Consider the following 14,670-nt stretch of genomic DNA (forward strand, 5'->3'; position numbering starts at 1 on the left):
ATTAAAAATTTTGTTTTTTAGATTTAACTACTATAGACTACGTTACAATTTTTATTTCATGTTTTTTTGGTTTACTATTTTTCTAATATTCCCTTATTAATTCTTCTGATCACTAGATCTTAATACATCATTTTTTATTTTCGCTTGGAAAATACTTTTCTATACTACATTTCCTCTTCACAGATCTGTTTTTAAAGAATTCTATTATTTTCTTTGTCAATTTATTATTTTTCTTCGTTTTTGAAAGATACAAGTAAAATATCGTTTATTCTTATCTAATCAGAAGATTTTGGTTTTTATTTTGATATTTCACATTATTGTTTATTCGCTAAATTTCGTTCTCTTTTCTGGGTCATAAAATTTTCTTTAAAATCCTTTCTTTCTCTCTTTTTTCTAATTCTTATTTTCTCCTTTACTATTTAAATTTAAACATTCCAATGCTTCGGGTTTAATTATTTTGTTATAATTTTTGCCTTTGAGAAAAGGAATTTTTTTAGTATATTTATTCCATACACTTTCTCCATTTTCCCAATTTATTCACGGATCGCTGTATTTATTCTGAACCATTCTGTCAGTTCGTTTTTCCTTAATATTTAAATTTCTACAATGGATTTTTTTAGTTTAATTTTAACGAATTCGGGGCATATTTTATATTTGTTACGAATTTAGTATTTTCTTTGGGGATTTGTAATCTGATTTTCCGCTAAAAATATATTTTAAATTATATTATTTTTGAATATAACGGAATTAAATACTAGACAATAATAGATAACAGTGTATTTTGTCGATTAGAGTTCAATTATCAACACGTCTCAGAAATGGTCTACCTGAGTCAAACTCAGGCCGACCATTCCTGAGAGTATATCTCATTTACATGTAAACATTCTACGAAATCCCCTATGTTTAAAAGTACATCTCATTTACATGTCGTACATACATCTTCATCTCATTGTTGAATAGATTACAACGTACAAATTAGGAAAACTTTTTTTTTTAAAGTTACATTCTTTTATCTTTTAAGTCAATGAAAAAATTTATAAAAAGATCTAAGTGAAATCTCTGATAATTTCTATTAAAATAGGAAATATATAATTATTACGATTAAACATTTTAAATAAATTAAAAAAAAAGAAATAAATAAAAACAGCAAATTGTTGCAAATATTTTATTTATAACTAAATTGAATAAATGATAATATCTCTTTGTATTTACGTAGTTGGTAACAATAGTATTAAACATTTTATATGTTTTACTTTTTTTTTTTTAAATACGATCAGTTGATAAAGTTTAAAGTTGTTAATAAATATAATGTCGTATAACCTTTTTTAATAATTATTAGATTATTAATAAGAATTTAAATAAGTGCGGTGTATTTATTTTAGGTAGACCCATTTAAAATGTAATTAAAAAAAAAAAAAAATAAGCATTGAAATATTTTTTATTTTCTGTTTATTTATTAAGAAAAGAAAAAAAATGAAGGCTGTAAAAGAACAGCTGTTGACAAAAATTCCAACAATAAATGCTTGCGAGAAGAAGAATTCCGTGTCACCAAATTTGTTAAATTCTAAAGAAAATATAAATAATTCCATCAAAATTCCAGTTGATAATATGGAAGAACTAATACAGATCGTTAATAGATTACAAGAAGTGTTTGCAGTCGTAAGTGAACATAGTAGTGGTGATAAAAATTCAGTTGAATTACCACAAATAGTTGTTGTCGGTGCCCAGAGCAGTGGTAAATCAAGTGTTCTGGAAAGTTTAGTCGGAAGATCTTTTTTACCACGCGGTACAGGAGTCGTAACTAGAAGACCGTTGGTTTTACAATTAATATATACATCAAAAAAAGATTTAACTAAGTTATCAACAGAGTTATCACATCCAGGTTTAGAAGCATGGGGTGTGTTTCTTCATAAACCAGATAAACGTTTCTTGAAGTAAGTTACAATTTAAAGTTTATTAATATTATTAATATTTTAAAATGTAGTAAAGTATTCTTAGGTTACAGCGTCTTAAGATTAAACTTATCAGCTAATTCAACTGGAGCTGGTTCTAGTAAGATATTTTCCTAATTTCTAGATTCAATTTTCCCTTCTTCCTTTAGGATTTTGTTCCAGAAATATTTAATTATGAGAACGGATAGATTCTTCACTAAGTGTTTTGTATTTATGTTGTTTGTAGATCGAGGTAGATATATAGATTAGTACGATTGTAATATAAAAAATAATGTAGCCGAACTAGAAATATGTGGTAAAATTTTTTAATTTTACTTCGGAACATTATTTTTACCTGAATTAAATTTAATGTACTTTTTTCTTTTTATTTAGGTTAAATTAATTTACAATAATTATGTTTATTGTACTTATTTGTAGATGTAATATGTATTTATTTAACTATGATTATTTTAATGTTATGCGTTTGTAGTTTTCGCTTTTTCTGAAAAAATTAATATATTAATTTAATTGTAGAATTTTGTTTTAAGTGATAAACCCAATAATCATTTTTCTGATTGTTATTTTATTTCTTCTTTTTTTATCGATGAACAATGACTTTAAAACAATAACAATAACTTTATGAACAATAACAACTTTAAAACACTGTTATCTTCTTATTTGTATAATAATAATAAAAAATAATAGCTTTTTTGATATTATTTTTTTTTTAAGAACAAAAACGCCTCTCTAGGTGGTAGATCTGTTGTTAGTTATACGATGAATTCAACATAAAATAAACAATCAAATCGGTAAATCAATATTGGACAACCCTTGGGATCTTTTCCAAACATAACCTTGCCCGATGATCCATTTCCATTCTCGTGACATGAACCACTATTTATAATATCACATGAACTTTCTTTTGAAGATATTTTATCTTAACCATCGTCAAAATGTCTGTTTGTAATCTTTTGGCTTCGCTTTATTCTAGGAATAGTTAGTCATTTCCTGCTACGGTGAGTTTCCCAACTTCTAGTCCCAATTCACTGTCAACAACCGGGTCTAAGATCCGTAAAAAAATTGCAGGATAAATAGCTTCAAATCTCATATTTAAATTGGTTTTAAAAAAGTCATTAATTTTCAAAATTTAATGAAAATGGAAACATTATGAATCGTAATAACTTTTTTGTAAGCCGTAATAACTTTTGTTTAATCTGTCTCAACGTCAAAAAGTACTGCTCTAAATCCATGTTTAATACGTTTTATTAAAAGGAGGGGAAAAGTTCTCGATTCGAAAAGTTTTTTTATTGTAAATTTTTTACCTTAAAAAGTTTTTTGGTACTTTTTCGGAATCAGACAGCCACATCTTTTCAATTTTTTCCTCCAAATCGGTGGGTATTTGCAGAGAAATTATAACTATAATAGGTTAAACTTAACCAACGCTCGCTTCGCTCACTAACCTTGACTGGCTAGCAAAGCGAGCGCAGGTTAAGTTTAACCTATTATATTTATAATTTCTCTGCAAATACCCACTGATTTGGAGAAAAAAATTGAAAAAAATGTGGCTGTTGGGATTCCGAAAAAAGTACCCTGTTGTCAATTGATGTTGTTACCGGACAACTTTTAATTTGAAAATAGGCTATCGGATTGTAATCGATAACTCTTTTTCAAGAGCTTCAACTACCTTTTTTTAGGGGCTAGTAGCAAGTAGTGTGTGAACCTAGTATGTATAATACGTATATGTAAATAATTTATTTTCTAATTTTTTTCAGATTTGATGATATACGCCAGGAAATTCTCGATGAGACAAATCGAATAGCAGGCGAACAATACGGTATAAGTCCTGAACCAATATTATTAAAAATATATTCGTCCAGCGTTAATTTAACATTGGTCGATTTACCTGGATTAATTAAAGTACCAATCGGCGATCAACCACAAGATATCGAACAACGCGTCAGGGAATTAGTATTACAATATATAGCGGCACCACATAGTATTATATTAGCAATAGTGACTGCAAATACTGATATCGCGACCAGTGAAAGTTTACAATTAGCGAGACAGGTAGACCCAGATGGTTTAAGAACTCTAGCGGTCGTCACAAAATTGGATTTAATGGACGCTGGTACAGATGCGAGTGATATATTATGCGGTTGCGTTATACCAGTACGTTTAGGTATAATCGGTGTTTTAAATCGTTCACAAAGAGATATACAACAAGGTAAATCGATATCACAAGCGTTAAATGATGAAGCGGCGTTTTTTAAATTAAATTATCCAAAATTATCATTTAAACACGGTACACCATATTTAGCAAAAACGTTACAAAATCTACTATTGGATCACATCAGATCGTGTTTACCGGATATAAGGCATCGTGTCGCCTCTTTAATGAATCATTATCAGTCCATATTAAAGATTTGCGGTCAACCGGTTCAAGATAAAGGGCAAACGTTGTTACACGTTATAACAGAATTTTGTTCCGGATATTGTTCTTCTATTAAAGGTAATTCAACAGATATCGAAACGACTGAATTATGCGGTGGTGCTAGAATATCTTACATATTTCAAGAGAGTTTCGGTCAAGTTTTAGAATCGATACATCCATTAGCCGGTTTTAATAAGACCGCAATATTAACGGCTATGCGTAACGCTTCCGGTACAAGACCCGGACTATTTGTGCCGGAAGTTTCTTTTGAATTATTAGTTAAAAGACAAATAAAACGTTTAGAAGAACCGTCTATACGTTGTGCCGATTTAGTGCACCAAGAATTAGAAAGAGTCGTTTTGACAACTCTACAACAATACAGTAATTACATGACTAGATTTCATAATTTACATCGTCGTATATTAGAAGTTTGTTCTGACATATTAAGAGCCCAATTACCTATAACTCATTCGATGATTAAACAGTTGATCGCTATACAATTAGCGTATATAAATACATCGCATCCCGACTTCGTTAGAGACGCTAGAGAAATTAATTCGTGGGTTCAAGCATTACATCAGGAAGAAAGACAACGCAGCGGTGAATCGTGTTCATCATTAACGGAATCTGTTAGTGTAACTCATGAATTATTAACAAAAATCGTACCGACAACGAAACGATCGTTCAGTCAAGGATCGATACGCCAGACACCATCTTGTAGTACTGATGTCGGTGAACAACCGCAACAGAATCGTTCATCAACGTTACGTTTGAACGGTGATCGCGAACATAGAGATTGTTTAGTAATCGAACGTTTAATCAAATCGTATTTTCAGATAGTAAAAAAATCAATACAAGATAACGTACCAAAAACTATAATGTACTGTCTTGTTAATAACGTTATGGAAAATTTACAGCAACATTTAGTTTGTCAGTTATATAAACCCGAACAATTAGATGAACTATTAGCCGAATCGAAACATATATGTCAACAACGTAAAGAAACGAACGATATGATTAAAGCTTTAGATAAAGCTGCCAATATATTAAACGATATCAGAGATACGCATCGATTGTGGCCTCAACCACCATGTCCAACTACTACATCATTTTAATCTTTAAAGAAATAATATTTATTAATTTATTTAACTTTGAATTTTGTGACATTAATAATTAATTTGGTTAGGTAATAAGTATACACCTAATCAAAACGAATTTAATAAGTATTTATTAATTTATAAACATTTCTTGCATATTATAAAAAGGATTATTGTTGTAACTAACTATATGTACGTGTTATAAAATTTAATTTTCTTCTGTTTACTTTGTTTTATTTCTTATTTCACCTCTATCTTAGCGCTGTAACAGATCTCTTCTTTGTGAGAACGTGTACATGGAAATCTAGATTAAAAATAATTTAAAAAAAATTTTTTCCCCAAACTCAAGCATACATATCTCTTTCTCTATTTTATTTTATTTTTTTGTATTTTGCTGCTAACTCGCAGTTTTCTAACACACATTATACTAAAAAAAAAATTACTGGTTAATTGCTACAGTTAACATTTTCTAATGACAGATAGAATTTTATAATTGATATCATGATACCATGGTATCATGATATCAAGTTTATATACAAATTTTTTGCGCTATAAAAAAATGAGCTCAATCCCATTTTATATGACAACCTTATTTCTCAATCAAACAATAAACCAAAAAACATTTGAAAGTTGAGCGTGGTTCATGCTCGGTAATACTCTTTTACATCGTTTCTCTGTAATATTATTTGTTTTTTTTTTATTATTACACTGGTTTTGTTCTTTCTTTAAACAGTTTTTTCACATGCCTATCCAAATTTTAAATAAAAAATAAAGCTGAAAAAATTTGAAGTTAATAAAACAGACTGCACACAAATTAGTTGTTTTTTCATTTGTTTACAGCCTAGTTGTATACAGTATTTTATATTTCAAATGCCATATTTGCTTCCAAACCGTTTTCTTATAAACCTCTTTTTTCGAATGTCTTAACACCAACCATCTTCTGCTTAACAGGTCGCCTTAGTCATCTTTTCAGCAGTACCCAATTATTGAACACTTTATTAAGCCATCTACTTCCATCCAACATTTTGAAATATCGTTACAGTAATAATGTCAATCCTTATTTCAATATCATATACTGTATAATTAATTTTATCTCCTTAAAATATTTTTTCATGGTAGTTTTCCTATTAATAATTTTCATCAAATGAAATAACCATCTTGGCCCTTGTAGGGGAAGACAACTGTCTACTGATGAGCTAGCCCTGATGGGGTTTACTGGAAGTGGTCATTTAGACCCTCAAAACTCTTTTAGACCCACAACACAATCAATTTGACCTCTGTAAGGTTGCCACTAATGCAAATGCCTTGGCACACACTTCCATCAATGTATTATACACATTATAGCCTTTGTATGGCCACTTCCCATCATGAACACCTACCATAACTTATAATCCTCAACCATCATATTAACTAATTTGCAGAAGCACAATCCATGCGCCTTCCTCCAACACCAAAGGTTTCACACAAAAACTCTTCCTATATCTAACTTGAATTATATCTTAACTGTGCACTCAGATCACTACTTGATTTACTAGTGTACATGCTTTACACTAGTAAAACATGAAATGCATAGATGTAAAACTAAAACAGAAATATTGTTCACCCATACATTTAAAATAATGTGAATGCAAGTTATAAAAGTATGTCTCTTTTATCAGCAACAAAACTAATACAAAATTGATCTTCAACTTTTATTGCTGTATATCAGTGCATTTTAGTCAATTACTCTGTTGATAGCTCTCATCACTACAAACATATTACTTAGTCTCAGTCACTGCATTTTTCACATTCTACAAAAATTTATTATCCAACTGCAGTTGTTGAAGAGTTACCAAACAGAATAAATGGAATAGAGAAAAAAATAGTTTTCTCCAAGTTAATTATGAATATTCACCATATATACTCATTGGTAAAATCATTAACAAGCTGCAAGTCACTGTGGTGTGAGCTGCATTGCTGGACTGTGTTGAGAGTTCCTTGATGCAGTAGTGAACTGGCATCAGTAGTTAATTTTAAGGGAAGACTCTTGCTTTTTTGTTTGAAGAAGAAAGCCTTCACAAATGGTCAGCCACCAGCCTATAGCTCCAAATGGCTGTAAATGGTGGACAGGCACTTGCTGGCATACAGGGACCAAGGTGTGGCAGCGGATTGCTACCTTTATTATTAATTAGGCAGAATAAATTTTAGTTTATGGACTGATCATATATTTTATTATAGATGGGGTGCGCCTACCCAATTTAGAAAATATATATCAAGTGAACAGCTGAGCACAAAACCAAATTGTGGAAAATACTGTACTTAACTGTTCATGCAAACAGGTTAGCTGTAGGAGCTATTTAGGAATCTGGTCACATCAACTGTTTGAGGCACAGTAGCCCTTCATGGTATGGACATTTGGTCTTATGCTTTAGAGTGACTAAATGGAGTGGTGGCGGAAAAAATGCCACTAAACCAAATATCTACTCATTGCTCAAAGGGAATAAATTGTAGATATTTAACCACAACTACTTGTTGTATACCTTACAGTAATTCTTAATTTGGAATCTATCAGTAATATAGAACTGCAAACCACTTTCTCCAAATGATTCTCCCATTAATTTTTCTTCTTCATTATGAATATAATTTTTCACATTAGTGTGGTAAGCCCACCAAAACACAAATGAAATCTATATATAAGTGACTCATTTCACTCTATTCATAGCAGATTATGATGACAACAGAAAAAGTAACATTAACTTCATATGCGTTACAAGCTAGGAAAAGAACCAGGAAAGTTAGTAAAACTATAAATTAATGGACTACTTTCTGTTGTAAAATAATGCATTATATAAATAGTTCCTGTACTCATTATGAAAAAATTAACATAAGAAAGCAACAATTTATTTAAAGGTTATATATCTTAAAATAATAAATGTATTTGATTGTAATGCAAGAAGACCCAGGTTCAAATTCAAGTAAAAAATATCGTAATGTTTAATTAAAATTGTACTATAAGACAGAATAAATTCAGCTAATAATAAATTGTATACTTTTGGTGTAAAACCCAGTAAAAATTTAATCAATTACTAAATTAATGGGCAAGTATAAACTAAATTTAAAAAAATCGATGTGGACACCATATGACTTCCTTGTATGCCTATTAAATTACATATACACATTTTTAAAAGTACATAGAATTTTGTTTCACTAATAACTTTTTTTTTTAATATTTTTTTTTGTTATTATTGAATAATTAGTGTAAATTTTTTTTACAATCACGGGGTCCTTGAATACGATCCTTGAAAATGTTTGGGGTGGCTTCATCTATTTTCTTAGGAAGGAAATCCTTTATCTAGTGGTTGTGTTTAATTTTTTAGTTCATTTTATTTTAGCTGTTTGGTCCTTCACTTTTTTTTAAATTAAAAAAAAAGGTTAAAAAAAAGGAGATGAAGTGTGAACTGAACCGATGTGGTTCACCTTCTTTTTTCCCTTTCCTTGTGTAAGATCCAAATATTTCATTATTTAAATATAAGTGGCTTGGCAAAGCTGGAAAAGCTTCATTTTGTCAGCTTTTTTTAAAATAATTCTTTGCTATAAGTTTTCAAAAATGAAAAGTTGTGTATTTTGAAAATCAAATTTAATTTTCCATTGTATTTTTCTTAACTGCTGTCATAATTTCTTCTTCTTCTAAATTTGACTTCAATTTTTCATTTTTGTTACAAAACACCATCTTAGCTAGTCCAACATTCCTATAAAATATATATTTATTTTAATTTGCATTTTATTTTATAAATCTCATGATTTTTTTACAGAGAAAAAATGGTATAAAAAATAATTCTTGAATACAGGATTTACTGGCATACATATTTTTGCAGTCTTTGTCATGTAAACAATTCATTGATATATTTTGATACATAATATTATTAAAAGCTTAAATAAAGAAAAAAAACATACACACAAAAAAACAAGATTTTTTGATCATATAGTACGATGTAAGACATATGAAGATTAAAGTTTCATACACGTGTCATTGTCAAACACAGAGTTATTGACTCCCCTCCCATAGACAATATAGTAAATTCATCTTAACAAGACGTGAGTAATATTGTGACTTTGTGAGTAAGTAGTCACAATGTTAAAGGATGTGTAAAAGAAAGCACATTACAATTTTGTATACTGACTTAACAGCCTATTATTTAAGCTACTATGATACTTTTTACTTTCTCACATCTATTTCTTTCAAAAATGATAGATAATTTTATTTGTTATTTAATTTATCGATAGCTGTTTTCAAAGATGAAAATATTGTTTATAAATATTAACTTTTTAAGTTATATTCAATTTTACACTCATACAAAACAAAAAAAAACTTATGTGTTAAAGGTCATTTGAATAATTTGTTTTCTATGATAAATATTAAATTAGTATATGCAACATGATAAACAAAACTAGAGACCTGGCTTACATTAAGAGATAAACTTTGTTTATTGTCGTCTAAATCGTCTTTAAATATTTTCGTTTAAATGTAAAAAAGTGATTAAAGAAGTACTGCTTTTTTATAGCAGATTAAAAAAAAAGAAAGGATTTGAGTTATATCTTTCCTGATGAGTTGAAACTTAATCATTTTTTTTATTCTTCTTCTTCATTACAGGGATTAGGTTGTCTAGACGTGTACCAGTGTACATAATTTTCTTGGTCTCCCCACATCTCTGCTTCCTACAGGTTAATAAGCTAAGGTAGCTGCTGGTATTCTCTCTCGTGTCATCCTACTCAACTGGTTGCACCACCTTTGTCTATTTTGTTTTATTCTATCGCATAAAGGTACTGAAAACGCTCTTTACATATCCTCATTCCTGATCACAGCTTAATACAGTGTTTCTCAACCTGTGGGACGTGCTACCCTAGGGGGAGGGGGTGTGACACTAAATGAGGAGCATGAGCATATCAAAAAGAAAATATTACTAAAAAAACTATTAATTTACTAAAAGGAAAGCAAAAAATTTATATATTCTGACATAATAAATAATTAAATGGACATTTAACTGATATAATATACTTATAAATAGGATTGTATCTGTACTGGCAATGTATTTAATAATTAACTTATGAATACTAAATTAAAAACAAGTTTAATAATTATTAGACTCTTATGGGCCTGTCTTGCAGAGCAAAGTTTTTCAAAGATAGGTTTAATATTAGAAACGGACACTCTGAGCTCTTTTTCTATATTTAGCTGAGATCCATATTTTGTCTTCAAAGCAGCCACCACAGAAAATCTGGTTTCGCAAAGGTAGGATGTTGAAAATGGTAATAGCATATCAAATGCTCTTGTATTCAGTGCAGAAAACTCATCATTCACCCGTGCCCAAATTTCAAAGAGTCATTTATTACAAAATTATATTCTGATTTCACCACTAGCCTTGCTTTGCCACTTGCTTTGAAGTCTATGAAGATTTTTTCTTCGGTAGTTGAGAGTCCTTCAGGAGTATTTTGAAATGGATCCCTAACCCACTTGTAATTTGCTACTAAGTTTTTGTCAGCAAGAAAATAATTTTTTAAATTCTTTATCAGCATGGCTAAATGATTTTCAATAGTTACACAAACAACTTTCACATGTTGTTCTTCAGCCTTGTAAGTTTTAACACATTCATCCACATTTGCAAATATTTCTAGGTCTCTTTGCTTTAAATTTCTGCTCTACAATTCCAATTTTCTACAAAAAGCATTAACTTTATCACTCACATCCAACATATGTGTATTTGCTCCTTGGAGTTGAAGATTCAAGGTATTTAATTTCTCAAATATGTTGACAAGTAAATCAATTCCATCACAAATAAACCATCTTGAAACTTCTCAGCTTCCAGTCAGTTTTCCTCTTCTAGAAAAATGGCAATTTCATCTCTTAAATCATAAACACATTCCAAAACTTTCTCACATGGTAACCACAATAAAATACCTCACAACCTCACAATACCATGGTAACCTCACAATAAAATAGTAACACTGAATGTACTGCACCCATGTCTTTACCAAGTGCAGAAAAGATTCTTGATTTTACGGGGGTTTCATTTTTATATGATGTACTATGGTTACAACCATCGTTAGCACAATATTCAGACCAGGACTCATTTCTTTGGAAGCCAGAGCTTCTCTATGAATCATCTAATTTGTCCAGACACAATGTGGAAATTTTTGTTTCACAAGTGCTTGTATACTTTGGAATCTTTCAGACATTGAACAAGCACCATCAGTGCATATTCTGACACAATTTTTCACTCTATGTTTGCCTCGTTTATAAAATCATTTAAGATAGCAAATAATGCGAGTGCTGTTGATTTGAGTTCTATTGGTTTGCAGAAAAGTAATTCTTCTACTGCTGACATACCATCACAAATGAAGATAGGCAATGAAATGAGAATCTTTATTGCTATCTATTGTCTCATCAAGCTGAATTGGAAACAGTGTTATGCAGCTTCTTAAAATGCTGATGCTGTACATATTCAGCTATATCACCAATTTGACGGGCAACAATATCATTTGATTAAAGTATGGACTGCAATTGTTTAGAAAAATTATCTTCAAACATAGTTTCTAGAATCTCAGTTGCAGCTGGCAAAGTAAGCTCTTCACCAGTGATGTGAGGCTTTTTACATCTCGCTGTGTTTTATGAAACTTTGTAAGAGGCAAGTAAAGTTTTTTCATTCACAAAGTTTTTTTGTAAAAATGATGTTTGCTTTTCATATGATTTTAATTTTAATTTGAAGAATTCTTGGGGTTTGTTAACATACTCACTGTGAAGTGTTTCCAAATGTCGTTTATTAGGTCTCATGCTGTCTGCTGCCAAACTTTTTGAGCAAATGACACACAGGGGCCTTTGTTCTTCATTTACTTCAGTACTGGTAAACCCAAAATTTAAGTATTCTTGAGAATATTTTCTTGATTTTATTTTCGGAACCACGCTCATCTGTGTACTTGTTGATACTTCACTACCGTCTAATGCTCGCTTACACCCACTTAAAAATTTATCCATGATTCTGTATAAATCTACTGCCATGACTATTTAATATCATGAATTGCAATTAACATGCAATTCATGACTATTTAATATCATGAATTGCAATTAACATGCGAATTACAACATACACATTCATGATAGTTTTGATTGCGATATAAGGATCGACTTGACTGAGACTGGCTGGAATTGAATGAGGTGCAGCATTTATACATGTTTACGCAGATGTTCCAGAATGTTCGAGACAAATCGAACTTCTCACAAAGCCGCAAGAATGTCTGATATGGTGGGCATAAGATAGAGCAATAGAACAGCATCGATTCTGGTTTTGTTAACGCAGCGGATCGGTATTGCCAAACATCAATAAATTTACTTATTCTTGGTACTTTGTAAGGTTTGTAATTAAGGTTAGAGTGTAGCTTTAGCATCAAAATACTCAAAATATATTATTGTTGTATATATTGTTTTTTGTATGAGAGTGGGACGTGCAATGAAAATTATGATTGGAAATTGGTTTGCAAATACTGAAAGGTTGAGAAACACTGAGTTAAGATGTTTTCTTCTAGCTAAACTACATAGCCGGCCTCTGTGGCGTGAGCAGTAGCGTTTCAGCCTTTCATCCAGAGGTCCTGAGTTTGAATCCTGATCAGGCATGGCATTTTCACACACGCTACAAATCATTCATCTTATCCTCTGAAGTAATACCTAACAGCAGTCCCAGAGGTTAAAAAAAAAACAAGAAAAAACTACATATACTTCTAATACAGAACAATTTTTAATTTCTCAACATTAGAATTCACTAAATAATTCATTAATGTTCAAATAACAAGTAAAATTTTTCTTCTAAAATCTTGAGTTCTAAATTAGAAGCAATCCTTCCACATATTATTCCTGTCGGTGGGATAATTTTCAAGTATAGTAAAAGAATATGAAGTTGCTGGGTCAAAGAAGATTAAATTGTAATTTAAGAGGTTTTTTTTAAGAAATTTTAGAAATAAATAAGTTGTAGGTAAAGTTGAATTTTTTTTTCAATTCATAATCCAAATTTTTTTAGGAGTTAGTGTTCTTTGGATAATGGATTCTGAACTAATTTGTTAGAAGTAAAGATTACAGGTTGAAAGAATTACAGATAAGTTAAAAATTTTCTTATTATTATCATTACTCTTTGAGTCATTTTTTGTTAACCAATTTAAAGAAGAACACCTAAACTAATCGTTAAAAAAAATAATAATAACTTTTTAATTTACCTTTAAATTCCCTAAATTTCTTCAACTTTTCTTCCAGCGCTGTAGTTCTTCATGAGACATCCCATCCTTGACAACAATACTCAATCAAAAAACTTCTAAATTGTCTTCAATCTGAAAGGGTTTTGAAAGAGTTCAAATCAAAACTGTCCTACATTGTTGCCAAATCCTAGATAACTTCATCCAACCACCTTCACCTAGGAGGTCCATTCTTTCATCTGTTAATATTATTATTTTACCTTTAATATTGTTTTGGGCATTTGTGTTTCATGAATTCTCTTAACATGTTCCAACTCACTGAATCCTCTGTGTCTTTAAAAATCTCACTATTCCTTCTCCTTGTACTAGTGCATTCACTTCCCAATTTTTCCTTATATACCATTAATTCTCCTCAAAAATTGGTTCAAATATTTTCCTAAGCACTCTTATTTTAAATATTCAGAGACAATTTTTGTTCATATTAGGCATTGTTCACATCTCCTCCAGTCTTCATTTTACTACTGGTCAAATTAAGCTTTTATATATTTTTTGCTTTGTATTTCTTGTTAAAAACAGATTATTTAGTTACTTCATATTTGCAGAATATGCCTATTACCAGCTTGATTTCTCTCAATATTATAGGCATTAGCATATTATCATTTTTAATTAATTTCCATAAATATTTAAAAGACTTAATAACTTCAAATTCTCTGTCACTTATTTAAAGATTTTCTGAAAACCTATATATTAATTTGATTGGGGACATCTTTAAAAATTCTACTTTTACTGCATTAAGTTTTAGCACCATGTTATAGATTTTTTTAATACTAATGCTACAATGCTCTAATTATTTGTGAATACAAAAAAATTTGATTTCATTTTATGAATATAATTCCTTTACAGTACACTTCCCTAAATTCATAATCTCTTAAATTCTTTACATTAATGATTGTAATAAATAACACTAATTTCTTAATTACTTTTGACTAGAAAAGAG

General features: G+C 29.9%; 1 protein-coding gene and 1 pseudogene across 1 annotated transcript in view; one reads left to right on the top strand and one right to left on the bottom strand.

Annotated features, from left to right (window-relative positions):
* LOC142323735 (plasmolipin-like) overlaps nucleotides 1-14,670 on the bottom strand; it is a 167,668-nt gene that overhangs the window by 137,805 nt on the left and 15,193 nt on the right. The gene's annotated exons all lie outside the window — the stretch shown is intronic.
* On the top strand, nucleotides 1,609-5,477 carry LOC142323168 (dynamin-1-like protein pseudogene; annotated as a pseudogene).

This window comes from Lycorma delicatula, chromosome 4 (genome assembly GCF_047948215.1).
Source record: "Lycorma delicatula isolate Av1 chromosome 4, ASM4794821v1, whole genome shotgun sequence".
Taxonomy (NCBI): domain Eukaryota; kingdom Metazoa; phylum Arthropoda; class Insecta; order Hemiptera; family Fulgoridae; genus Lycorma; species Lycorma delicatula.